Here is a 27,145-nt window from a genome sequence, read left to right on the forward strand (position 1 = left end):
ATTTCTCCAGATCTCCAAAAAGTCTTGGATAATAATTCCAAGGTATTTGAGACTCCCAAAGGTCTCCCACCTATTCGTGATCATGATCATGCTATTCATCTGATTCCAGGAAGTGTTCCTCCAAAACTCAGGCTGTACGAATATCCCTATGCCCAAAAGAGTGAAATTGAACGTATCATTGCAGAAATGCTAGAGGCTAGTATAATTCAACCTAGTCAAAGTTCTTTCTCTGCTCCAGTAGTATTGGTGCACAAGAAGGATGGATCATGCCGCATGTGTCCAGATTATAGGAGCTCAAGAAGCTCACTATTAAAGATAAGTTTCCCATTCCTGTCATTGATGAATTATTGGATGAATTGCATGGATCAATTTACTTCACCAAGTTGGATCTTCGTTCAGGATATCATCAAATCAGAATGAAGGTTGAAGACATTCCAAAAACAACATTTAGAACTCATGAGGGTCATTATGAATTTTTGGTCATGCCTTTTGGCCTTACCAATGCACCTTCTACATTTCAAGGTTTGATGAATTCCATTTTCAAACCCTTCCTTAGAAAATTTGTGTTAGTATTTTTTGATGATATACTAATCTACAGCAAGTCTTGGAAGCATCATGTTGAACATGTTGACAGGGTACTACAACTATTGGAGGAGAAACAATTATATGCAAAAAGATCCAAATGTTTCTTTGGAGTACAAGAGGTGTAATATATGGGTCATATTGTATCTCATGAAGGAGTTAAGGTAGACCCTAGCAAAATTAAATCCGTTAAGGAATGGAAAATCCCCACATCCATAAAGCATCTGTGAGGATTTCTGGGGTTGGCAGGGTATTATCGCAAGTTTGTTAAGAATTATGGGAGAATAGCAGCACCTCTAACAAAATTATTGAAGAAAGATGCATTTTCATGGACTCCAGAAGCAACAAAGGCCTTCGAACATCTTAAAGAGGCAATGTGCCAAGCACCGGTCTTAGCTTCACCGGACTTCACAAAAACCTTTATTGTGGAATGTGATGCATCAGTAAATGGAATTGGTGCTGTTTTAATGCAAGATGAAGGATCCATTGCTTTTGAAAGTCGTCCAATCAAGGGAAAATTTAAAAAAAAACCATTTATGAGAAGGAAATGTTGGCAATACTACATGCACTTAAGAAATGGCGACCCTGCCTAATGGGAAGACACTTCAAGGTAAAAACAGATCATGATAGCCTTAAATATATTTTAGAACAAAGATTATACTCTGAAGAGCAACAAAACTAGGTCACAAAGATGTTGGGTTATGACTTTGAAATCATCTACAAAAAGGGAAGCAAAATGTGGTGGCAGATGCACTCTCAAGAAAGGATGAGGATGTGGAAGCATTGTTGTGTGCCATTTCTATTATCCAGCTAGATTGGATAAATGAAGCAAGGGAGGAGTGGAAGAATGATGAAGAAGTGTGGGAAGTTATTCAAATGTTACAACAAGATTCCAGTACATCTGATACATTTAGCTGGAAAAATGATTCTTTATGGTACAAAGATCGCTTATACCTCTGTAAGAATTCCCAACTAAAGAAAAATATTCTTATGGAATTGCACACTTCTCCCTTAGGAGGGCATTCAGGATTTTTAAAAACTTACCACAGGGTTAAGAAGGAATTTTTTTGCAATGGCCTTAAATCGGATATTCAAAAATTTGTGGCAGAATGTTTGGTTTTCCAACAAAATAAAGTTGAAAAGATTAAGACACCGGGTCTATTACAACCTTTATCCATTCCAAGCCAATGTTGGGAGGAGGTTTCAATGGATTTTATCACAGGTTTACCCAAGTTTGAGGGAAAGAGTATCATCATGGTGGTAGTTAACAGACTTACCAAGTATGCACACTTTTGTGTATTATCACATCCATTTAATGCCAATACAGTTTCTACTGCATTTATGGAAACAATTCAAAAGCTACATGGAAACCCAAAGATCATTGTAAGTGACATAGATCCCATTTTCATTAGAAATTTTTGTACAGAATTATTTTCTTTTCTTGGTACTTAGTTAGCTCATAGCTCATCTTATCATCCTCACTTTGATGGGAAAATTGAGATAGTAAACAGATGTTTGGAAGGATATCTTTGTTGCTTTGTATCTGATAAACAGACACAATGGGTCAAATGGTTGCCTATGGCTGAATGGTGGTATAACACTTCCTTCCATACAGCAACAAAAATGACCCCATTTATGGCACTATATGGATATCAGCCACCATCCGTCACATCATATTTAAGAGAAAATTCTAAGGTTCAAGCAGTGGAACATCACATTGAACATCAACAACAAGTCCTCCAACTCTTTAAGGATAACCTCGTGTTGGCACAAAATAGAATGAAAAAATAGGCAGATCAACATCGCAGCGAAAGAAGTTTTGATGTAGGCAATTGGGTATTCCTATGGCTACAACCATATAAACAAATGTCCCTCAAGCAAGCTAAGAAGGATAATAAATTATCACCAAAGTATTATGGTCCATACAACATGTTGCAAAAGATTGGTACTATGGCATACAAATTGGAGCTTCCAGCAGCGTCTCGAGTGCACCCAGTTTTCCATGTTTCATGTTTAAACAAGGTTATAGACGACAAGCTCCTATTTCAAACAATATTGCCAGAACTTGATGAGGAAGGAAAAATTATATTGGAACTGGAAGCAGTCACAGAAACAAGAACTCGACAGCTACAAAATCGATCAATCTTGGAGTATCTCATCAAGTGGAAGAACTTATCTACTGAAGATTCCACATGGGAGGATGAGAATTTTATACAGAAGCATTCAGAACTACTCGAGCATTAAGGACAACACTTTTTTTGAAGGAGACGGGCATGATAGGACCCTATAATACTAGTGATTACCCCATTACTATTGTAGTTGTATCCCTTATTAATATTGTTGTGCCCCTATTGTCCCCATCATTTTATTATTGTGCCCCATACAATCCCTCTATTGTTATTTTTGTGGCTTTATATTATTATTGTTAGGTCGGCTAGGTTATATTGTGACTCCTTAGACTCCTATATATAGAAAGGAGGTTTTGCCATTTCTATCATCCAAGAATTGTTCATTTATGTAATGTAAAGGAGGTTGCCCCCTTGAAGAGGCTGAATTCTAAGGCGTTGATCTATATTTTCTATCGTTTTCTTGAGTTGGTTTCATAACATGTATAACTTGTAAAATATGTTTTAACTACTTCTGTTTTTTGTTGCAGTGTTCTGGGTTCTGGATTGGGTTCTAGTTACTGTGTTCTGGTTACAGTATTCTGAAAGATTTGATTGAAGGTTTGTCAAAGTGGTTGATTGGTTCAGTTGTGAAAAGGAGATTGGTTGATGTAGATATATTTTGATTGAATGATGTTATTGATGGATCTAGTCTGGAAATTTATGAAACGTGGTCCCTGGAAGAAAAGATAAGGTTGTAGCCTTTTGCAAGTAGAAGCCTGCGTACTGGTATAAGACTGTACCAGTACAAAAATTGTAAAAAGAAGTTTCTTATTATTAAAAAGATAGAGACGATTAGAACAGGTGGTCTTAACCCAGATTGGGTTTCCACCTTATATCTTGTATTCATATGTGTGATTATCTGTTCTGTTTTTTACTGAACTTGGTCACTGTTTATACGACTCTGATGCACTGATTAAAGATCAACATTTGATGAATTAAGTTCATCATAAGTTTGTAGGATGTACGCTAGTTGCCTTAAACACAATTGTGTATAAACGCAAGTTCCATTAACTAAAGTAGCGTATATAAATCTGATTTTGGAAATGAAAAATAATTGACTTTCTAATACTGATTCACCCCGGCTCTCACTATTATTTCCAACACTTTATGGAAACTTTGTTTAAACATATGGAGAAGGTATCCGTACTTCTTATATTACTTTTAATGCATATAAAAGGTTTATGGAAAGTAACAGGACATACCTTTCTACACTGTTAAAATATTGAGGACATAGATGCATGTGAAAATGAAATGCATGTTAAATGTATCTGACAAATGTTTTGTGCATAACAATATTTTGTAGAAGGTATGGTTTATTAAAAACAATTGTGACTAATTTTTCTCATGTGATTAAGTAGGGGTAGGTTAGTGGCAACATAAGAAACTATGAAAGGTAAAATGTTGCAATGTGAATTGAAACTGCAAATGAGAAGGTATAATGTTTAACATTACGATATGAAAGATTGGTGTTGTTTTTCCTAAAACTGCATGTTGATAATTATGTGAAATTTTGAAATGAATACCACCCATATGATATGAGATGTTAATTGTGTATTCCTATCACACTTATATTTTATAGATTATGGGACCCATGTTGAGGGTCAAGTGTGAATGCGTGATGTACTTAAATGTTCATTGTACATTAATGATAATGTGCATATTGTCAGTTATGTAAATTGTAGTGGAAAAAGGCGTTAAAGAGAATTTTACATGGAAGAGAATTATGGATAGTTATGGAAGGCCAGAAAGCCTTGGGCTAATGGTGATTTCCTTTCTAGATTTCCTCTCCCTAGAGACAGATGATATTAGTAAGGGAAAAGAGTTGGCCAAGATGGTGAGATGCGAAAAACCTAAAGAAACTCTGTTGATTTTGGAACCTATTAGAGGAGGCTCAAAATTCCTCATGTGTAGGATGCTATCAGAGGAATAGAAAGCATGTTTCCAAGAGGAATCTTATGCTTGAACTAGTATGGTCTCTATTAGAGAACTATCTCGATGAGAAAATGGCTCAATGTGGTTGCAAAAACTAGTTCCCATTGGTTGGGAGGAGCATACTTTTTCCACTATGGTTCTCATAGCTAAAAATGGTAATTATTCAGTTATATGTTGTGTTAAAAATGATTTTTCTCTATGTTTGTGTAATAATTTTATGTACATCTTGACAAGAAAGAGCCTAGTGCTCAAAAAGGAATTCCTAGAAGTGTGGTTCCTTTATGAGGTTAGCAATATTATGAATGTCTTAGAAGGGTGTAAAAAAATATGAAATTAGTGTAGTTATTGATCATTTTGATGATTAGAGAACTAGGTTCACTCTAGTCACTCATATAACTATTGTATCGATGCCTTTAGTGGGGGCTAAGACAATATGCATTTGATGCAGTTTTTTATCATTTTGGCTAGGTTCTCTCTAAGTACTTGTACAAGTGTTATGGTAATGATTGATACTTAAATTATTATTAATATCATTTAACATTGCATAAATAATTGATGATTGAAAATGTTGTGATTACTGTGATTATATTGAATTTATTGATCATATATTACAGGATGTTTTGCAATGGAGGCTATGAAACCACCTTGGGTACTTGATGTTGGGTTGTCAAACAACTCTTAGAGTGCCTTCCATAGCTGAGAAACAACATATAGTTAATTCTTTTGCATAAAGTGACCAGAATTTCTAAGAATAAATGGTGGTTAATATTAATTTTGTATAGATACTTTGTATTATTTCTATCATATTGAATATTCTATAGCTATAAATGCTTATGATTATTGGTAAAAACATTCTTGTTTCATTTAATGGTATTTCTTGGCAATAAAATTCCTTCAATTTGAAGGAGAAGGATTAACTTTTGGGATGTGTAGATTGTTATATCTTGAGTAAAAGTTAACAATGAACACTAAGGATGGTGTTGTTTTGAAGGGGGGGGGGGGGGGGTGGTATTTAATATCCCTACCATAACTCTTGTAAATTCATATATTTACAAAATAGGAATATTTTTAATGTAATATATGATTAAAATTTTCATCAAAATTTAGTTAAGGTCGACTTGGTTGTAACTACAATGAGAATTACCTTATCATATCACTACCTTTCTTGGTCTATATGGTGGGTGGTGTATAAGACTCTCAATTATTCTTAGGGAATATCAAGAATTCATTGCAAACTAATTTTATCATTCTTGAAACTTAAATGACTATGAAAATGACCAGATATAATTTTTGTTTTTTGTGGAGTGATGACATGCATATTAATAATGCCTCATCATAAGTGTAATCTGAACATAGTGAAATTTAGGGAAATGGTTGAATGAATTTAGTGTTGACTACATGGAAGCTTCTACAATCGCCAATATATATTTTATTTTACCTTTCTAAGATGAGATATTGATGTACCTCACATATGAAGGAACAAAAAAATAAAGGTGAACGCCACCATGTTTTGTGAAATGGCATTGTTGTGGAGTTATGGACATAGACGAGTTTTGTAAACATCCAAGTACTGCTTCTAAATCTGTGCTACTATGTGTGTGTGTCTTATGAGCCTATGTTGGTTATAGTTCCATGCCAATGATCCATAGATAAGAAAAACCACGACAATAAATGCATTCCATCAATGATAGTGTGGTGGTGTTTGTGGTTTTCAATTGTATTTGGAGAAAAAAATGAGGAGTCACTGTAGAAGAGGTTGCACAACAAATTCCAATCATTGAATGGAATATAAGTTCTATTAAATATATTAAATTTCATTAATAATATTAAAAATTAAGTTAGCTTTGTTATTTGGATGTGCTTAAGAATATTGTGCATTAAAGATAAGCTAACTTGACTGATTTCTTGAAAGGAGAAATGTGTGTGTACATGCATGAAAGAATGGTTGCTACGCATTAGACCTTTGGAAAAGGATTATTTGCATGCACGAAGAATAGCCATTGTCTTATAGAACGATATCTTTGCATAAAGGGAAAGGAGTAATTGTTGTGTTACAAATTATTGAAACATAAACTTGTGTTTGCATTAATAATAAATATCTCAGTTTCATTTGGAAAATATTATGTCTGCACGCAAATATCATAGCTATTATGTCCATTTTTTTCGAAAATATTATTTTTTCAAACATGGAAAGAAATTATATAGTGTGTTATTTTCTTGGAAAATATATATACATATTGCATGTAGAAAAGAACCATTAATGTTTTGCAATTTAATGAAAGCTATTGTGCTAGAAAGATGCATATTTACATACAACAATTAGGGTGTTAGTTTTCCCTTTGTAAAGGAATAGTTGTTTACACACCCAAAGATGGTAATTGTTCGGTTGGTTTCTTTAGAAGAATATTAAGCATTTTCATGCACATGAACAATATCTTTTATGTTAGCCTTCCTTTGGAAAGATTATGAATTTTCATATAATATTATGTTATATTTCATTTGGGAAGATTATCCATTTGCATGAAAGATTGTGTTAGCTTCTTTTTGAGAAAATATTATGTATCTTCATGCATAAATAACAACTACCATGAAAAGTGTATGTATTCACATGAAAAACCATAACTAATATGCTAGTTTCGTTTAAAAGAATAAGGATGATTGTAGTGGTTTTCTTTGGAAAAGAGTGTGGGATTACATGAGGGGAATAATAGTTAATTTGGTATGTATATTGTAGATATTTTTCCTCTTCTTATGTGAAGACAAGGTAATAACCATGGAGGTTATTTAATATTAGTGTGTTTGTGGCTAGAAGTAGTTGTTTCCCTTCTCGTGATAGATTTGGAATAGGGACAACTAAGCATGCCTTGGTTATCATTATATATTTATATATGCATGTGAGTTATGGATGTATAAACATGTGTCGCAACCATACCCATGTAAAAACAAATAGACATGCATTGATAATTAATTTCTTTTAATTAATGCATGTGAAATTAGTTGTTAATAAGGCATGTCATGTTATTTTGTTTATGTTTTATGAATGCACATGAATATATATTGAAGCATTACTAATGTAGATTTTTCATTGGTTTGATCAATATTTGATCTAATCATGACATTGAATTTTGCTGACAGTATTAGTTGCATGAAAATATTGTGACACATGTGAAAGATATATTATGTGTAACATTATGGCAATCAATGAGCTAGTGGCCCATGTAGATTGAATGAATGTCAACTACAAAATAATCACTTAATGGAAACAACCCAGTCGTAAAAACATATGATCAAGGATTTGTGGGTAAATGATATCATGATTATTATTTTAACTTATATCTAGTTATGTTGTATTTACCATAACATTTCTTTGTAATATTTTATGAAAATGGTCAAGGGATGGACTCCCTTACCAACCATTGATTGAGGGTGAACATCCTCATAAGCCTTTAATAAAATTAAACATTTGTTGGTTTTCACCCTATGGGGTTTCCAAGGTATATTAATGTTCAATGATGTGATTGTCTATTGTGTCATTTTGTGTATGTTGATTCCTTGCATGATGTGACATTTACATTATCAAGTATATGAATATCTAACTATGAAAATGATGCAAAGTTACATTATGGAGTTTATGATAATATGCTACAATAGTGGTTATTATGTTTTGGAACTTACTATTCTATTTCTAAATTTACTCATTGTAATGATGATGATTTTATCTAATGGTAAGAAAAAAAAATATGGCATAAAAAATTCAGAAAGTTACACATTGGTAAATTATGTAAAAATTTTCTAACGCCATGAATATTTCCACAACATTTACCGTGCATCTTACACCATACTAGTTCTTTTTTATATGTTATATATAAATTTTGTATATTTTAAAATTATAATTTTCTTTGTATAAGATTATAAATTGATTTTCTTTTTTTATATTTTAACTTCAACATAATATATATATATATATATATATATATATATATATATATGTTAAATTTTACTTGTAAAGAATAATTAAAAATCTTATAATTGTTTGATGATATATCAATAGATAATATACATTTGCAAACATATTAAATATAAAAATAATGTTTTTGTGTCATGTTAAAATTTACATTTGAAATTTTGGTTTTATATTCGAAATTTTTTACCAATATAAATTATCTGCATTACATTTTATTTCATAAAACATAATTTTTAAATTCCAATTCTAACTACGTGTTGAATAATATTGTTTTATTGTGCCTAGACATATTTATGGTGTGAGAAATTTTTTTATATAATAAATTTTATAAAATATATATATTGTTTTAATAATAATAATAATTTTTTATTTAGTAATAATAATTTAATTTTCAAATTATAATTAAATTGAATTATAAATATGTTATTTGTGATATATATTTATATAATCGTTTAAAAATATGAGCCATCTCAGAAGGATGATCATTTAAATGTTCACAATGCAAATCTTTTGACTATGTGGCCAGAAATGTTGATTTTCAACCAATTGTTTCTCGACATTCGGTGTTGAAATATATTGTGAAATATGATTTAAAGGAAGAAAGAAGATCTGAAAATTATCATGAAATGTTGACAAGAGTTGCTTTTAGTAGTGGATGTGAAGCTCTTGCGTTGTCTGGATATAGAAGGTTCCTTGTTGAAATAATTGTTGCATGTGATATTGGAGCACATGATAGTTTCCATATGTTCTTAAAGTTGCCTTTGGTTGTTCGTAGTCATAAATTATTCCCTTTGAATGTTGGGAAAAAAGTTTACCAAAGGCTTATACTACATTCCAATAACATTTCCTATGGGAACAATTTTGTCGAGATGTATGAATCGACACACCAATTTTTGAGCCATTTGTGTCTGATTGAAACGACATCATGGAGTTTTGATGCTTGGCATAGACACGAGCAATGGAAAGCATGAGAATTCCATGTTATTGTTCGTGTCTGACCACGTTTTTATGTTCTTACTAATGAAGAGTCAGAAGAGTTTGAAACATTTTGTTGGACGAAGTTGTTGTTGTACAAACCATTTCACAACATTGCTTTGGATATTGGGCTCACAAGAGAAACAGTCATTGAGAACTAAAGGAATTTCAGATATAATTTGTGGCATTATGATTGAGCTCCTTTATAAAATTAAAATAATTAAGAATATGTTGAGCCCGTTGTACATGAGGAAAATGTTGACTGCGATTTGGAGGACTGGCAAATTTTTTCTCCAATAGTCCCCCATAACAATGTTGATATTTCAGATCTTCAGAAGCTTGGAAGAAGGGACTTTGAAATTATTAACCATAACTGGTAGGAAAAAATGTTGTCAAATGAAATTATTAAACAAGAAATCCATTTTATAGAAGATGCAAAGTCCTCCATTGTTATTAATATGAATTTGGTTGGGGAGGCAATTTTTTTTCCTTCATATTTACCGATAAAAAAATGTGTTCCTTTCAAAATTGTGTTAGCCACATTGTTAATGGTTGGGACGATGTTCCTTTGCCAATGATTATTCAAAGAACTACTAGAACAGGAAAATCTTCTCTTATTAAATGTATTTGTCAAGCTCTTTTAGGTTTAACAATGGGTGAAATAAGTCCAATATTATTTCTTGCTCCAACTAGTATAGCTTCTTTTAATGTACATGGAAAAACAATACACTCTTATTTGAAAATACCTATTAAATATATGAAACTTTTGAATCATCAAGCTCTAAGAAATTGTCAGGAATAAATGAGGCATGATTGTTATATTTCGATTTATGGAATGAGCTTCTTTGGGCCAAGGTTTTTTTTGCAAATAGATTCACGTTTGTGAGAAGTCTTTCTAGAAAAGAAAGATTCTCCTTTTGGAAGCAAGTCCATGAGTCTTGTGGGTGATCTTATCTATATTCTTCTAGTTAAGGATAAACCCCTCTATGCAGGAAGAACAATCAAGAAGGTGTTGTGGCAAAGTTTCAACATCGTTGTCACTTTGGATAAAATTTGTAGGCAGCCAGGAGATGATCCCAGGCAGGCGTCTTTTCGCAATCTTTTAACGAATATTAGAAATTTTAAACCTTATTTGGAAGATCGAGATATTCGTATGACACGTGTGGATAGTTGCCTGGATTTCTTGGAAAAATCTTTATTTGATTCTTCAATTGACTTGTTTGCAATGAATGATCTCGTTAATTTTCACAATCGTAAAATGCTCAAATCATTGAATTTCCCAGTTACAAGATGTGTTGCAGAATGTGCTAGGAGATCTGAGATTGTTGACAATGATGATAATCTCTTGGAGCATGAGGTATTCTTGTGTTGCAGTGAGCACATGATGCTTACGTTTAATTTGTGGGTGCAAGCTAGGTTGGTTAATGGTGCTATTGGATATGTAGAAGATATATTCTATTCACTTGGTACACACCCGCCACAACTTCCACTGTTTTCTACAATTATTTTCGAGAAATACAGTAGTGTTCCATTTGACCAGGATTGTCCAAATGTTGTGCCCATAACCCCTATTGTTAGGGGTAACCTTAGACAAATGTCTTTGAAAATGGCATGGGGCTTGACTATACACAGGTCACAAGGGACGAATTTACAATGAGCCATTGTAGATATTGGAGATAAAGAGAGGTAGGGTTTGACATTTATAACTATATCACGGGTGAGATCCATTGATGGTTTACAGATTTCACAACCTTTTTCTTATGAGTGTTATGCAAAAATTAGAAACAATGCTTATGTTGCACTAAGAAAAAAAGAGGAGGAGCGATTGAAGTCTATATAATTTTGAGGTTTATATATTCAACTGAGTTTCATTGTTTGGTAGAGTGGTTGGAAATGTTATTGATATTTTTTATTTCTTCCTATCGTGATTTAGTTATTTGTTTCAGAGTTTTTTTTGTTAAAGTTGGCATAATGAATGCTTGGAAATAACCACATGGGTGAATTCTTTGATGTGGCGTTGTTTCTATTTAACCAGTTATATCGTTCCTATTGTTTGTTTTGTATTTTTTCTTTTTGTCGATGTTAAATTTGGATATATTTATTCTTTTTAGTTATTTTGTGGTTCTTAGATTTAGTTGACATTTAAAGACAAGTTTATACATTTGTTTTTCTATCTGATTTTTTTCTAGCTTCTTTTTTTTAGTTGCATTGGAGATATGGAAAATAATGATGTTCAATATTATGCCATACTGGTTCATTCTATTGTGGAAGAGATAAATTTTGTTTCATATATTCACAGTCAGCGTGATAAAAAGCTTGGGTTTCATCTTGCTTTTTTTATGAATATTTCCATGTGTTGGAAAAAATGAAAGCATATGTCAAATAAGTGTTGCATGTATATTTATAATAATCAGGGAGAAAGAAGGAAGGGATTGGTTGGAAAGTGTTAAGTATTGTGAAAATTACGTTGTTGATGTGAACTGGTGTTTGTTTTGTCATTGTTCCAATTGTATTTTGGAATATGCCAATTAGTAAATGCTCTGTGATGAAGTATTTGAAGTGCATAGTCCTTGTGGGTTTTTTCTATTTAAAGACATAATAATTATTGATTTATTTCAATTCTCTTCTTTGGTTTCAGTGTTGGTGGAATTGGTTCTTTTTCATTGCATTGTTATCTTATAATTTGTATATGGATGGTCTTGAATGTTTAATGGATTTTTTTGTGGGTGTTGGTTCCAATGTTTGCCTTGCAAATGTGTCTTTTTTTTCATTCTCAATAATATTGTATTAAAATGTAAATGGATAACAGTCCAATCTTGCCAACTATGTTTGGTCAGCACATTATGAAAAATATTGGATTGAAACAAAAAAATAAGTCCCCTGGTCTATAAAAGTTATCCATGTTTCTGTTAAGTTTTTTATAATTTGGGTTTATAATATTTATCCCTTGAGCTTAATATTGGTTTGTAACAGAAATGTGCATTGTTGTATAATAGTTAATAAACCCATGTATATTATGATTCGACAAGGGTTTGTTATTCCCTTTGGCTTATAATATTTATCCCTTTTCTTTATTAATTTAAGGGTTCATATTCCTTGGGTTTAATATTATTCCCTAACGTTTATAATCTCAAGACTTTATTATTTCCTTGGTTTTATAATGTCAATGATGGTCATCCATGTTTTATAAATTCAATGATGGTCAAGCATGGTCCAATGTGGCATTGCGATGAATGTTGTTTGAATATGGAAATCAACTATTCTCAACCATGGTTCGATGTTCCATTGTGAAAAAAATTCTTTTGATTTGAAAATCAATCATGGTTAAACACTTTGAACCATGTTGAAATGCCACATTGTGACAAAGATTATCTCAATATGGAAATCAGCCAAGGTGAACCTTTATTTTGGGGATTATAATATCTATGTTAAGGTTTATATACATTGGGCTTATAATTTGTATCCCTTGGTTTTATTATTCCATTAGGCTTATAATATCAATCCCAAGGATTTATTAATAAAACGGTTCATATTCACAGGGTTTAATATTATTCCCTTACATTTATAACCCCTTGAATTCTTAGTATTGATCCATATGGTTTATTATTCCCTTGGGTTTATAATATGAGTTATGGTCAACCATGTTTTATGTATTCAATTATGGTCAAACATGGTCCAACATCACATTGTGACAGATACTGTGTCAATATGACAATCAACCCAGGGGAATGTTAGAATCAACACAAGGGAATATAAACTCTATAGTTTTTAGTATTAATCCCTTAGGTTTATTTTCCATTGGATTAATACTATTCTCTCGGTTTTATAAGCCCTTGAGGTTTTAGTTTTCATGTATTGGGTTTATTATTCTCTTGGTTTTGTAATATCAATTCCTCAGGTTTATTAATCTAGGTTTCATATTCACATGCAATAATATTATTCAAAGGCTTTGCAATTAATTCCCATCGGTTGATAATCCCTTGTGGTTTTAGCATTAATGCCTTGGGTTTATTATTCTCTAGTGTTTATAATATCAATTTCTTGGGTTTTTTAGTGTAAGGGTTTAATAATATTCCCTGGGGTTTATAATTCCTTTGGTTTTTAGTATTAAACCTAAGGGATTATAAACCAAAAGGAATAATATTAAACCAAAGGAATTATTATTATAAACCCAATGTATATAAATATGGCTGGCCATGGTCAACCATGGTTGAACTTCGCATTGTGACAATGAATGTCTAAAAATGAAAATCAACCATTTTCAACCATGGTAAGCCATGTTTATTTTAGGGCTTTCAATATTTATGTTATGTTTTATATATCATGGGTTAATCCATTGGGTTTATATACCTTGCGTTAATATCTTGGGTATATTCCATTTGGTTTATAATTCCTTGGGTTTTTAGTATTAATCCCATAGCTTTTTATCCCTTGGGGGTTTTAGTATTAAATCGAAGGAATTGATATTATAAACCCAAGGGATTAATAACAAAAACCCAAGGGATTATCAACCTCAGGGTTTTTTGTATTAATCCCTTATATTAATATTATTCCCTTGGGTTTATAATTCCTTATGGTCTTAGTATTAAACCAAAGGGATTTATATTTTAAACCCAAGGGATTAATTGTAAAAACGCAAGGGATTAAACCTAGGGGTTTTTAGTATTAATCCCTTATTATTTCTATTGTTATAAATTTTTCATTGCTAGATACCAATGAAGCCTTTGTCTACATCGACCACATTAATATATTTAATGTGGTTTTGCTAGTGCATTAATGTATGTTAATATACATTACTACACATCAATGTACTTTAATTAATATACATTATTATGCAATAGTAATATACATTCGCTAAAGTACATTAATATACAATAAAGTACATTAATGCATAATAATGTACATTTAAATACATTGATATACTAATAAGCACAATAATGTACATTTCATATATATATATATATATATATATATATATATATATATATATATATATATATATATATATATTACACTTGATATGTATAAATCGATAGTATGGTATATGGAAGTTCATATAAATGTTTATAAATATTAAGGTGGATTGGTTGACAAACACTTATCGATGTTTATCATGTGGTTGTATTAATTATATAATCGTTTAAAATGCAATGTTTAAGAAATTAATTTTATTAAAAATTTTCATATGTAATATGTATTGATAATATTGATCAATTTATATATATTTATATTTGATAGACATATCGATTATCGTAATTTTTTTATTAATTATTTTTTAATTATAAATATTTATTTGTTTATTAACATAAAATATTATGAAAATATATTTTTAATTTTTATATTAATTTATTAGGGAAAATAATTATATCCTTATGCATAAAAGTTGAAAATAAAGAAGAGCTTCGAAAAGGGAAAAAAAAAAAAAAGGTTAGAAAAGTCTAAAAAAATTAGAAAGAAATTAATTCAAATAGAAAAAGTAAAAAATAAAAAAGTACCTAAAAAGTATTTCAATAATGTTTTACTACTTTAAAGTTTTAATCTTACAAAAATAAATTTTATATATATATATACACATTTTTTTTAGTAAACGGATATTTTCAACAATCTGAAAAAGTTACATAGTAGATACTTGAGACTAACTAGTTGCCTACCAATAATAGATAATGAATCATAATAACATAAAAAGCTCCTTGAATATTTCAAGGGGGGAAATTCCTCTCGCATTTGCATGACATTCCCAAAGTTTACTAATTGTTCACCATCTTCTTGGATCGGTGCTCAATACCTTATTTCTCTTTCTCCCTCATTTTTTGGCTTTTCCATGGTCTCTCGAAGTTAGCTTTCTAAGCAACATTTTTATCATGGGGTTTTAGAACTTAATTGTAATTAGAGAGGGATTTCCTAAAATATGCACCCTAAGAGTATTTCTCTTGATACATTTAGCTCAACCCCTCTTTAGGGATATAAGTTGGTTTTATATTTGCGACTTGAGAAAGAAAATGTTGGAAAACACCCAAGGATTCGAACCCTTGTCTCCTATAATGTCATATTGTCCCTCTTGACTCCCTTTGTGCGTTAAGTATGTAAGATTTAATTAGTTACTAACATTTTTTAACTTGTTAAGGGTTTTTCTCAGTAGAAGATGACCTAAGGGTTTCTATAATCAAACTAATAATTATTCTTAGGATTCCGAGTAAAAAAAAAAACCCTGTTGAGGTAAAACATTGTAGGCTCGATGATAAACCTCGTTGTGGCATGAAAATTTCAACCCGGTATTGATTGTAATAATTTACTATATTATTCCTAACTTTGTTCTCTTATGTACTTATAAACTTTTGTATTTTTGATATCATTCTTTAGAGGAAAGGGATTGACCCTCTGAAACCCTTCCTTTATGTTTTAACACTTATAATCTTGAATAAATTATTATAGAAACAATAGTGACAAAGGATTCTTAATTCATTTATAATAGGTTTGTTGCCATAACCTAACTAAGGGTTTCTCAATGATACATTAATTCTACCTCTTCAAGGAAGAATCCCCTTAACGTTACTTCCTCCTTTAGAAGTATTGACATAATATGGAGGATAACAACAACTAAGGGTGGTTATGACTGTTTCTTACAACTTTTACTATATAAAGTTTTTATTTTCACGCTCAATGTTGAGTTAGGATATTATAATAAGGGTTCAATGTTTCTAGCTTGATACTATGTCTCTTGAACAATTTACTTAATTTAGCTCCCATGTATGCCTAAGCAACTCGCTTTGGAGTATTCAGACATTATAGTACTTTGTAATAATTTATCTGTAATAGGTGTTCTCTAACACACTTTTTATGCATAGTTTAAATATATTTTAAACAAATTTCTGAGTCCATTTCATCTATACATACGCATGTGGCCTCTATAAATATTTTTAATTCCATGGCTATTTCGAAATGATTTTCAACTAGAGTATGCAAGATTTTTTCCTTTTAATTGATTTAATAATTTCTGTAATAGGTGTTCTCTAACAGACTTTTTATGCATAGTTTAAATATATTTTAAACAAATTTCTGAGTCCATTTCATTTATACATACGCATGTGGCCTCTGTAAATATTTTTAATTCCATGGCTATTACAAAATGATTTTCAACTAGAGTATGCATGATTTTTTCCTTTTAATTGATTTAATCATTTATGTTGATAACAGATACTGCTTGTATTCCATAAAGTCTCGGTTTCCACTAATAATTATTTATTAAAAACTTTCAGCCAAATCCCACACTCAAAGTATTTCTCTGCAACTTATAGAGGGGACAATTGCAGAATATGTAAGTAAAAAAAATTGTAACTACCTCCTAAGAGTGGTTTTCATATTAAGTGTTTTGAATTTGCTTGAAAATCGATATGGAGGTTATCCCTCCATGCAAACCTTCAAGAATATTAATCCTACTTGATTTTCCAGTAAGAATATATGATAGTTCATAGGGAAATAAATCATTTATAGAGCTTCTATCTTTCATTGTTCCTATTATGACCATACTTATATTTCCATATATTATAATAAGCATTCATAAATTTCCAACCTTTCAAAATATATATATATATATATATATATATATATATATATATATATTCTTAACTATGTTCTGTTCACCATAAAACATATACTTAATTTCATACAACGATTGCTATGAAGACCTACATGTGTTCATGTTTGGTTTGTGATCAAAAGATACATATATTCATGATTCATGAGAATTAGTAAATGTTTTTTTCTGCATGATGTATTTCCTTTCTCTATTCTACATATATTGTATTAATTTTTCATTCTAGATGCAAACACTAGCATACTACACATCACTAATAACAATACAACTTCAGTAAATATTTTACTTATCTAGATAAAATGAACACTTGGAAATATTGTAGGTACCAATATGTTCCCCTCAATTAACAAACTTTAAAAACAACAACTTCCCTTGAGCCTCATGATTTTTCTTTTGCTAACAACTTATCTTTATATTATGGTTTTAATCCTTCTTCCCCACACAGACTCTAGTAATGTCTTACCTTTCAATGTATTTTTCTTCCTTTCTTGTACCTACAATATTTAAATAAAAAATAAAACTCCTTTCCTCTCACTCAACATTTCATTTCTCTCTATACATGCTACATTCATTTCCTTCTCCCACCCAACATAACCTCTCTCTCCATTTATGATGCCTCTTGGTGCTGATCATTCCTCCTTTAATCATGGGGAATCATAATAAGTTATAATTATGAAAAATTCCACATTTAGTTTTCCACTACCCGGGACTCCAACCATTTAATCAATATTTTTACAACAAAGCAACATGACTACTCACATGTTGGCTCCCATAGTATTTCTAAATAAAATAAAATAAAATAAACATCTTATTATAATTAGATATACATATCTATACATGTCATTAAAATGTTTCCATCCTTGGCCGTATGGATAGTGTTTCTGAATTTAGTAATTACAAGTAAATATAAATCAGAAATCCTTCTAAAGATAATTGTAACAAGTCTATTAGATTTCCCCTCCCCTTAAGTTAGATATCGTCCTTAGTGCTTCCTTTGCACTCATTGCTTCTAAAAGAGTAAAACAAATGCCCATTGTATTTTCTGTTCCACCTACCAAGTGGACTCCTTAGGGACAAAGTGCTTCCATTCCACTTTAACATGGATGATGGCCCGATTCTAGAGTAAAGTTTCCCTCTCGTCCAAAATTCATAGAGACTTGACCTGAAACTCACCTTCGAGTTTGACCCATATCACATTCCAATTAATGATATGAATTAGACCACGAAGACATTTCTTTAAAAAGTAAGACATGAAATACATTATGTACTTATGTGTGAGCTAATAGTGCTAGTTGGTAGGCCCACTAGTACTACTCAAGCTATAATTTCAAATAACACATAGAACCTCGGTGCTAATTTAGGACAAGTTCCTAGCCTCAATGTGCTCCTTTTTGGTCCGACTTTGATATAAACACTTCCCCCACATTATATTCTAGACCTTTTTGCTATCTTGAGTTATTTTTAAAATATGTCTTACCTTTCTAACCACCTGCTCCATATCTCTTATTAGATCAAGTCCTAAAGCTAGTCTATCATCTAGTTGACTCCAACTCAATGGAGTATGAAATTTTAATTCATAAAGGACTTCAACAGAAATAATCTTAAGAAATTACTCATAACTATTATTATATGAAAATTCCAACAGATGTAAACAATCCTCCCACTTAGTGGGTTGATACATTGCATACATGTATAACATGTATTCAAGGATATGGCTAGTTCTTTCGGTCTATCCATTAGTTTGTGGATGATAAGTAGCACTAAAATTCAAGTTTATACCTAATCCTATGAAAATTCCTTCCAAAAATTTGATGTGAATTTTGCATCTATGATAGAAATGACTGTTTTTGGTACCCCATGAATTATGAATATTTCTTTCCCAAAAATCTCTTCTATTTGAACAACTTTGAATGCTCACCGCATTTGCATAAAATGGGTTGTTTACTTAGTTTATCAACCACATCCATGATATAATAATGTTATCTGCTAGTCCTGAGTAACCATGTAATAAAATATATGCAGATAATTTCCCATTTCCACTCAGGAATATATAAAGGATGTAATAACCCAATGAGATGTTGGTGTTCCACCTTAATGTTTCGACACATTAGACATTTTTATAAATACTTAACCACTTTTATTTTCATCCTTGGCCAATAAAACCCTTACTGTTCTTTAATAGTCTTTTGATAGCTTGGATGAATTGAAAATCGATTCTTCTGGTGATCATCTAGGATGAGTTGTTTAATTATATCTACATTTAAGAAATAAATTATGTTATTGAAAGTCAATAAACCTTCACTATCCAGAACACATTATTATCCTTCTCTTGAGTTAGTTGCATATAGAAATTTTTTATTTATTTATCTATATTCTTGATATTCTAACGCTCCAATACCGATCTATTCATTAAAGTTTGTTTTAACACTGCTATCAAAGATTTCAAAGATATTATTTAAACTTCTACTGAATGCATCTAAAACTTTATTTATTTTCCGTTAATGTGTTTAATTTCAAAATAAAATTCACTAAGAAAGTCATCCATGTTGCTTTCCTCACATTTAAATATGGTTCACTAACGAAATATTCTAGGCTAATATAATCAACTAGTAACATGTATTTCTTGCCCAAAATATAGTGTTGTCACATTTTTAAAGTGTGAATTACTGAAACTAACTCTAGGTCATAGAAACCATAATTATTTTCATGCTCCTTTAACATCCTATATTCGTAATCTATAATATGATTATCTTGCATTAACGCTCCACCCATCCCTACAAACAAGCATTTGTGCACAATATATAATCTTTATTGGGATCATCAATCTTAATTATGGGATCTACGATTAGCAAACATTTCAACTTGTAAGAAGACTTTCTTGATACTTTTGAGTCAAGATAAATTTAAGTCCTTTCTTCCATAAGGATTTTTATAGGGTAGGCCAACTTGGAGAAACCTTCAATGAACTTGAGGTAATAACCTATAATTCCATAAAGACTTTGATGTTAGCTACATCTTTATTAACAACCCAGTTAAGAATTTCCTTGACCTTTTCAATGTCTATTGTGATTCCTTATTTGGATATTACATGTCCCAAATATGGAATCCAATCTTGGTAAAACATATTGCTAAATTTTGCATATAGTTGATTCTATTTAAGTGTTTTAAGTATTATTCTTAAGTTATGATCGTGCTTTTTTGGTGTCTTAGAATAAATCAGAATTTCATTAATGAAGATAAATACAAATCTGTCTAAGAATTGGCTAAAAAAAAATGTTCATTAGACACATAAATGTGTTTTGGGCATTTATGAGTCCAAAAGGAAGCACAATGATATCATAATGGCAATATATGGTTTTAAAAATAGTCTTATCAATATCCCCATCTTTAATTATGATTTGGTGGTAACTAAATCTCAGACCTATCTTAAAGAGGATTGTTCCTCTCCTTACCTAATCAAAGAATCCATAATTTCTAGGTAATGTGTATTTATTTTTGATTTCCAACTTAGTCAGATTTCTATATTCAATGCATAACCAAATATTACCATATTTGTTCCTCATAAAAAGCACTAGTGGTCCCCAAGGTGCAACACTTGTTTTGATATATACTTTATCCAACAATCCTTGAAGTTTCATATTTAACTAAACAACTTTGTAATAGTCATCATATAGGGTTCCCTTGACACTAGTGTTGTCCAAGATACCAACTCAAAGGTAAAATACATGTTTTTTTTAGTGGAAACCCATGAATTCCCTCACCACTGAAAAGGCATCAAAAGTCTTTGCTTTGTTTTCATGTGATAAATCTTCCATTTCTATTGCAAAGATTTTCCTTTCACATATTTTTAATTGTAGGGCTGATATATTCCTTATTGATATTGGTGTAGGTATACCTGTGATTTCCTGTACCACTCCCTCATCATTGGTACTTGTAACCATCTTTACCAAGCAATTACTAACTGCTCTAGGTGTATCTAGCCATTTTATAGCCACTAACACATCATTTGACTAAAGAGGCAGTATTTTCAAACTCATTTCTATTTCCAAACCATTTAAATCAATTAGACATCCCTTAACCAAACCTGTAATCTTCCTTTTAGTACCAATTACTAGTTGTACCAACCAAGATTTTTTACATTTTTCCATATTCATCTTACGTTTGTCCACTATCATTGGACTAACATAAGTTAAACTAGCTCCCAAGTCTATTAGAATTGACATGCCTTGGTTATGATTCCCATAAAGGAGTGGAACTCCTACTGAAGGAATCTTTAAGAGTCCCTAATTGTTATTGACAACATTCCAAATGTTCATATAGAGTATGAAGTATTTTCTAGATAAGAAATAAAATTTGGGGTCAAGTGACTCATGAAAAGGAAATTTATGGAGAGTGAAGGCTACTGACTTGAAAATATTGAAATGTATAGGACTTATCATCATATTTCTTATGCATAACGTTTGTAATGTTGTAGTCAGGAAAGGATTCCCTAAACACAAGACTCAAAGCACCATTATTCATATCTTTAAAAGTCAAATATAAGTAATCCATCTATGTATAGGATCGTCATGATTAGCACCATGTTAATCACAATCTATGGAAATGTTTTGGAAAAATAAACAAGCATATGGCTTGAAAGCCATAGGGAAAGTGTTAAAGGAGAAGTTTGATTAAGGGGATATCAATTCAATGTGGACCATCTTATTACACTGAGGATCATTATGGAAATATTGCAATAATAAAATCATTTCTCTTTGTTGTTTCATTGATTTCATAAAAGATTTTGTTACTATGCCTAGGATTATCCTTTGGAGTAGGTTGGAAGGGATAAAAATTCCTTATTTGTTGACAATTGTTATTGTAAGGCTATATGAAAATGTTGTTTCCAAGGTTATGAGTACTTAGGGGTGGTTAAATGAAATTAATTGTAATATAGGAGTTAAGAAAGGTTGTTCACTATCTCCTACTCATTTTAGCATTTACATTGCAAAGTTATATTGTTGACACGATAGAGATTGTTTTAATGGTACTGCTATCATCGATATATAGCATCATACTTATTTTTTATGATGGTGATATTTTTTCTTATGGAGAAAAACATCTATGACATTAATAATCATTTAAAAATCATAAAGGTCTTGTGCTCTATTGTTGGTATGCCTATGAGGATAAGGAAAACAAAGGTTATGTTAATCAAATCCCATAATATCACTATTGACACTTTCATATATCACAATTATAATTTGGTGGAAGTTCCTTCATCCAAATATCTTGGGATACATATTTATCATAAGATTAATTAGAACTATTGTGTTGAAAAAAGGATAATTGGAAGGTGGAAATCTTATTATGGGCATGGAATATGTAAATTAATATGTATTTTGGCTTTGGGATAAGAGAAAAAATCCCATTTGATACATGGATCACTCAGGTTATCTCACATCGATGTGAAATTTGGGGATGTATCATCTCTTAAGAATCCCTGAGAAGAATAGGAAGAACTGAAAATGATTTTGTAACTGATAATGTCAATATTAAAGCAATACACCATATCCTATACTCCTCATAGAAGTAAGTCACTCCCCCATAGATTTCATGGATATGATTAGGTAGTTCATGTAGAAGAATAAGATAAACAACGTAGATCACTAGATGCTCCCCAAAAGTGTGGCCATTTGTATCAATAACTACTTTTCGCTTAATTGGGGATGACATGGAGATGCTAAGTCATGCCTACATCATTGGGAAATATAGGAAGATGTGATCTTGCATGACATCATTTTTATTTTTTTTGTCAAGTTGTTTGTGATTCTCTGGGATTGACCTGTGGCTTGAGGAGTTGCGACTCCGGGGCATCTAATCCATCAAAGTCACCTGAGGATCGCACCCAACCTGGGGCACACCAGCCTTAAGTTGATTGGACTTTTTAGCATGTATCCTCTCCTTAGCACAAGGAACAACCACTCCTCATGAGGTTTGATCTTAGGTCTCCTCACTAATGAGACCCATCCTCGACCAGTTGTGCTAGTGGGACTTGACACATGATATAAAAATTATTAAAAATATTGTTGCATCTAAATTTAGAAAGAATTTGTGATGCAATAAAAAGTTAGCCTTTAAAATAAATCTAAGATATTACAAGGAGATGGCCAACAGTAATCTAAAAGATCAAAAATGTATTCTAGTTTTAACAAGCATCAAGAAGAAAATAAACACTGAAAAAATACAAATGAACTCCCTTAAGCTACATTGAAAAATTAGTTGTTGTTCCCAAAGCATTGTGTGATGTAAGTGTCTATCATCTTTAGGAGATTATGAGGTTTAGAGATTAAAGGAACTTTCTCCTACAATTTCCTGCCCAGCATACACCCAAATTAAAACTCCATGCAAAATATCTTTTTCAATATTAAACTTCCTAACCTTCTATGTCATTAAGAAATACCTTAAGCTTGGTAGGCTTTTATTAATATTTTTTGACAAAAAAATAAGATCGTAAAGGACCTAAATAATATTAGCCTTTTTTAAGGTCTAATAGACAAATGATGGTCTTAATGGATTACAAATGATGGTCTTAATGGATTTTCTTTATCATTATCATGATGGATATTATTATGTGATCAATCCTATCATAGTCAATATAATTTAATCCATCCACATTTTTAGTTCCTATTTTTTTAACTTACTTTCAAAATTTTTTTTTTTTTTTATAATGTAACCACAACTTCCAAAAAGGATCGAGACAAATTGATCTAAATTGTAAAAGAGTCAATGAAGATCAAAGAGAACCTTTGAAGTGTTTGGGCTATCGGGAGCCTCATCTACATCAAAATTTCCCATACAATTTTAAGTCTAATCAAGCTTTACATAATGTATAATAAGCTTCCACGGCCAATGGCTTGGCTAGTAGTATTGATAGAAGTGGAAAAGTTTATCTGGCTCGTTGTTAGTGTAGTGTCATTTTCTCATTTTAGTTAGGGCATTATATGATTTTACCTTATCCAAATTAACAAAATCAAGAAGTATCTATGAATGTTTTCCATTAATTTTACACTCATTATAATGCGAAGGATAGACTATCCAACTCTTCCTTTTCGCTTACACCTTTAAAGAAAATTTACTAATAAAATTAGAGAGAATTGCCTTAAAATTATGATAAAGTTCATCAATATTACTCTTATGAGAAAGTTGATCAATATTCCTCTTATATAATATGCCATTTAATTTATTATTTAATCTTACTAGACAGAAATATTTTTTATTTATATTTGGAAAAAAATAAAAAATAAAAATCTAAATCTAATTTTTTTTTGAAAAAAAATATATTAAATTATTATATTAGGTTTATCATATATATATAAGAGTAATTAAATAACAATGTAGCTTTAAGGTTTTTTTAATTTAAAATAAATATTAAATTTATAAAATAAATACATTTTATAATAAATATAATAAAAATATAATATTTTAAAAATAAAATATCAAAGATGTTTTAATTTAATCTATATCTTGTACAAATCAAAACATTTCATCTTTTACAAACAGGGAGCTTGAAATAAAATTAGATTAATTTCATTTAAAATAAAATATAATTAAAATAACTTTTATCTAATATTATTAAATTTTAATAATTTTATTTAAATAATTTTAAATTTATTAAATTAAAATTATATTAACTTTTATATTTATATTTCTCTGAAAACAATAAAATTTAATAAAAATAACTTGTATCTAATATTTTTGAATTTTAATAATTTTATTTAATTAATTTTAAATTTATTAAATTAAAATTAAATTATTTTTTATATTTATATTTGCTTAGAAAAAACTAATGAATTAACCTGCCTTCATCTGTCTGTAGATCGTACTCAAGGATAACTATCCCACTATTAGTTTGACCACTGATAAATTCCCCCCACCTTTCGTAAAAGAATATTAATGCTTACATTCTGTACGAAAAGTATAAGCTGCATTCTTTTCCACGTCGATGGATGCCCAATAGATACGAACATAACATTATTAGTGTGATAAATTTTCCCTACAGTGAGAAAATATATATTAATACATACATTGTAAACTTTCAATATATATTAATCCATACATTGTATAAGAAAGTTTAGGCTTCATTCTTTTCCACGTCAATGGATGCCAAATAGATAGGAACGTAACATTGATCAGTTATTAATGCAAACCAGATATCATCCATACATTAACTTATTATATTATTGTGAAACGATAGCCATAACTCCGACAGAGCACCGAATCAGACTGAAACAATACGTGTAAATTCGAAAACACCGAAGGATACTTTAATAAAATCATATCGGGGATCAATCAGCGATACAGGAGGAGACATTACGTGTAAATGTGAAGAACCGAAAGATACTTTAAAAGTTTTGCACTTAAAATAATGGAACCGGCTATAGGTTTAAAGTTACAAAGGATCATCCTTTTGCAATATTAACAGAATCAAGACAGTCATCCTGCATTTTCAATATTTACTTTTTATCACTTTTAATAACGTCGGCGGCAATTTATCAATTTATATTCAATTATATCGCTTTCATCCTACAATTCCAAAAATTTCACGTTCAACTATGTTAGCGGCTCACATTTTAGAAAAAGCGAAAACTTGCTTTATTTTATGCAGTGTCATTTTTTCCGAGGGCGGAGGGCGCTGGCTTTCGCTTTTCATTTTGATAAGCAATTACATTACTTTATTTTACGCCCGTGGGACTCCGCCAAACGTATAGATATGAAGACCAACGCCATCAACCAGGTAGGATATTTTTGAAGTCTGTTGTCAATGCTGGCTCACCTGCTGTCAGTGTGCCCGTCTGCGTTGTAGATTCACATAGCCATGGCTCCATTATGCCATGAAAATCCTGCTATTTTCCAGCTTCACAGTCCGGGAAACTGAATTTGTATTAGTTATTTAACATGACAAAAACTGGGCGAGGAAAGGAGGGGCGACCTTATTCGGTGAAAAAATGTTATTTATTTGGTATTAAGATGGAGATTCAAATTAAGTCCGTCAAACATCTTATGGAACTCGTAAGTGTAAGGCTTCTCAGTTTTTTAGGTTAATGTTAAAGGTTGAATAACTTTAGAGATGGATTATTTTTAGACTGGATGGCTAGGGAAATCATGTTTAGATTTGTGAGATGATGTGATTAATGTAATTATTGTGATGTAATTAATTAATTATTGTCAATAAATAATAATGTTGGAAATTACTCAGAAAGGGAACACTAGAGATAGAATATTTTTTGTTGGATTGTAAACAACTCTTGGTGGTTAAATTTAAGATGAATCTTCCCTTAAACTTTACTAAAAAATCCTTAAGAGGAAATATTAGAAAGGAAAAAAAATGGATTTAATATGATAGGAGAGAAAGATTGTATTAAATCACTTAGTTGGAGAAATATGCTAAGACACGGTGAAATAAAACAATTTTTTAAATTAAAAAAAAAGAAGCTTTGGTATTAAAATAAACAGATAATAGATGTGTCATGTTTCTTGATTATTGGTTGCTTCTCCAACATACCTTACATCCAAAAAGACAGTGATGTGTCTTTTATGCTAACCTTATCTTCTAGTTCTATGTACCTAAGTGCCTTAGTTCACTATCCATCTTACTTAGTCCCCACTTCCATATGCAGATTCTTAATGTAGTGAATTTCTCGATTAGCATGATGGAAAAGGAGTCCATTACCCCTTCCCAAACAACCATCGCATATGGGAAATGCATAAACAAATGTGCATTATCTCACTACTTACCTTACAAAGGAGGCATATCCCCGTCCCTATGTATCCTGTGTTAAATAAATTATTCCATATCAGTACTCTGTTCTCTATATCTAGGCAACTGAAACACTTGATTTTGTTGGGGATATTCCCTTTCCAAATTTTCTGAATCCAGGAGTCCCCCTG

The sequence above is a fragment of the Pinus tabuliformis genome, chromosome 3_1, assembly GCF_031772625.1.
Source record: "Pinus tabuliformis cultivar Carrire ecotype Pingquan chromosome 3_1, CPIR1, whole genome shotgun sequence".
Classification (NCBI taxonomy): Eukaryota; Viridiplantae; Streptophyta; class Pinopsida; order Pinales; family Pinaceae; genus Pinus; species Pinus tabuliformis.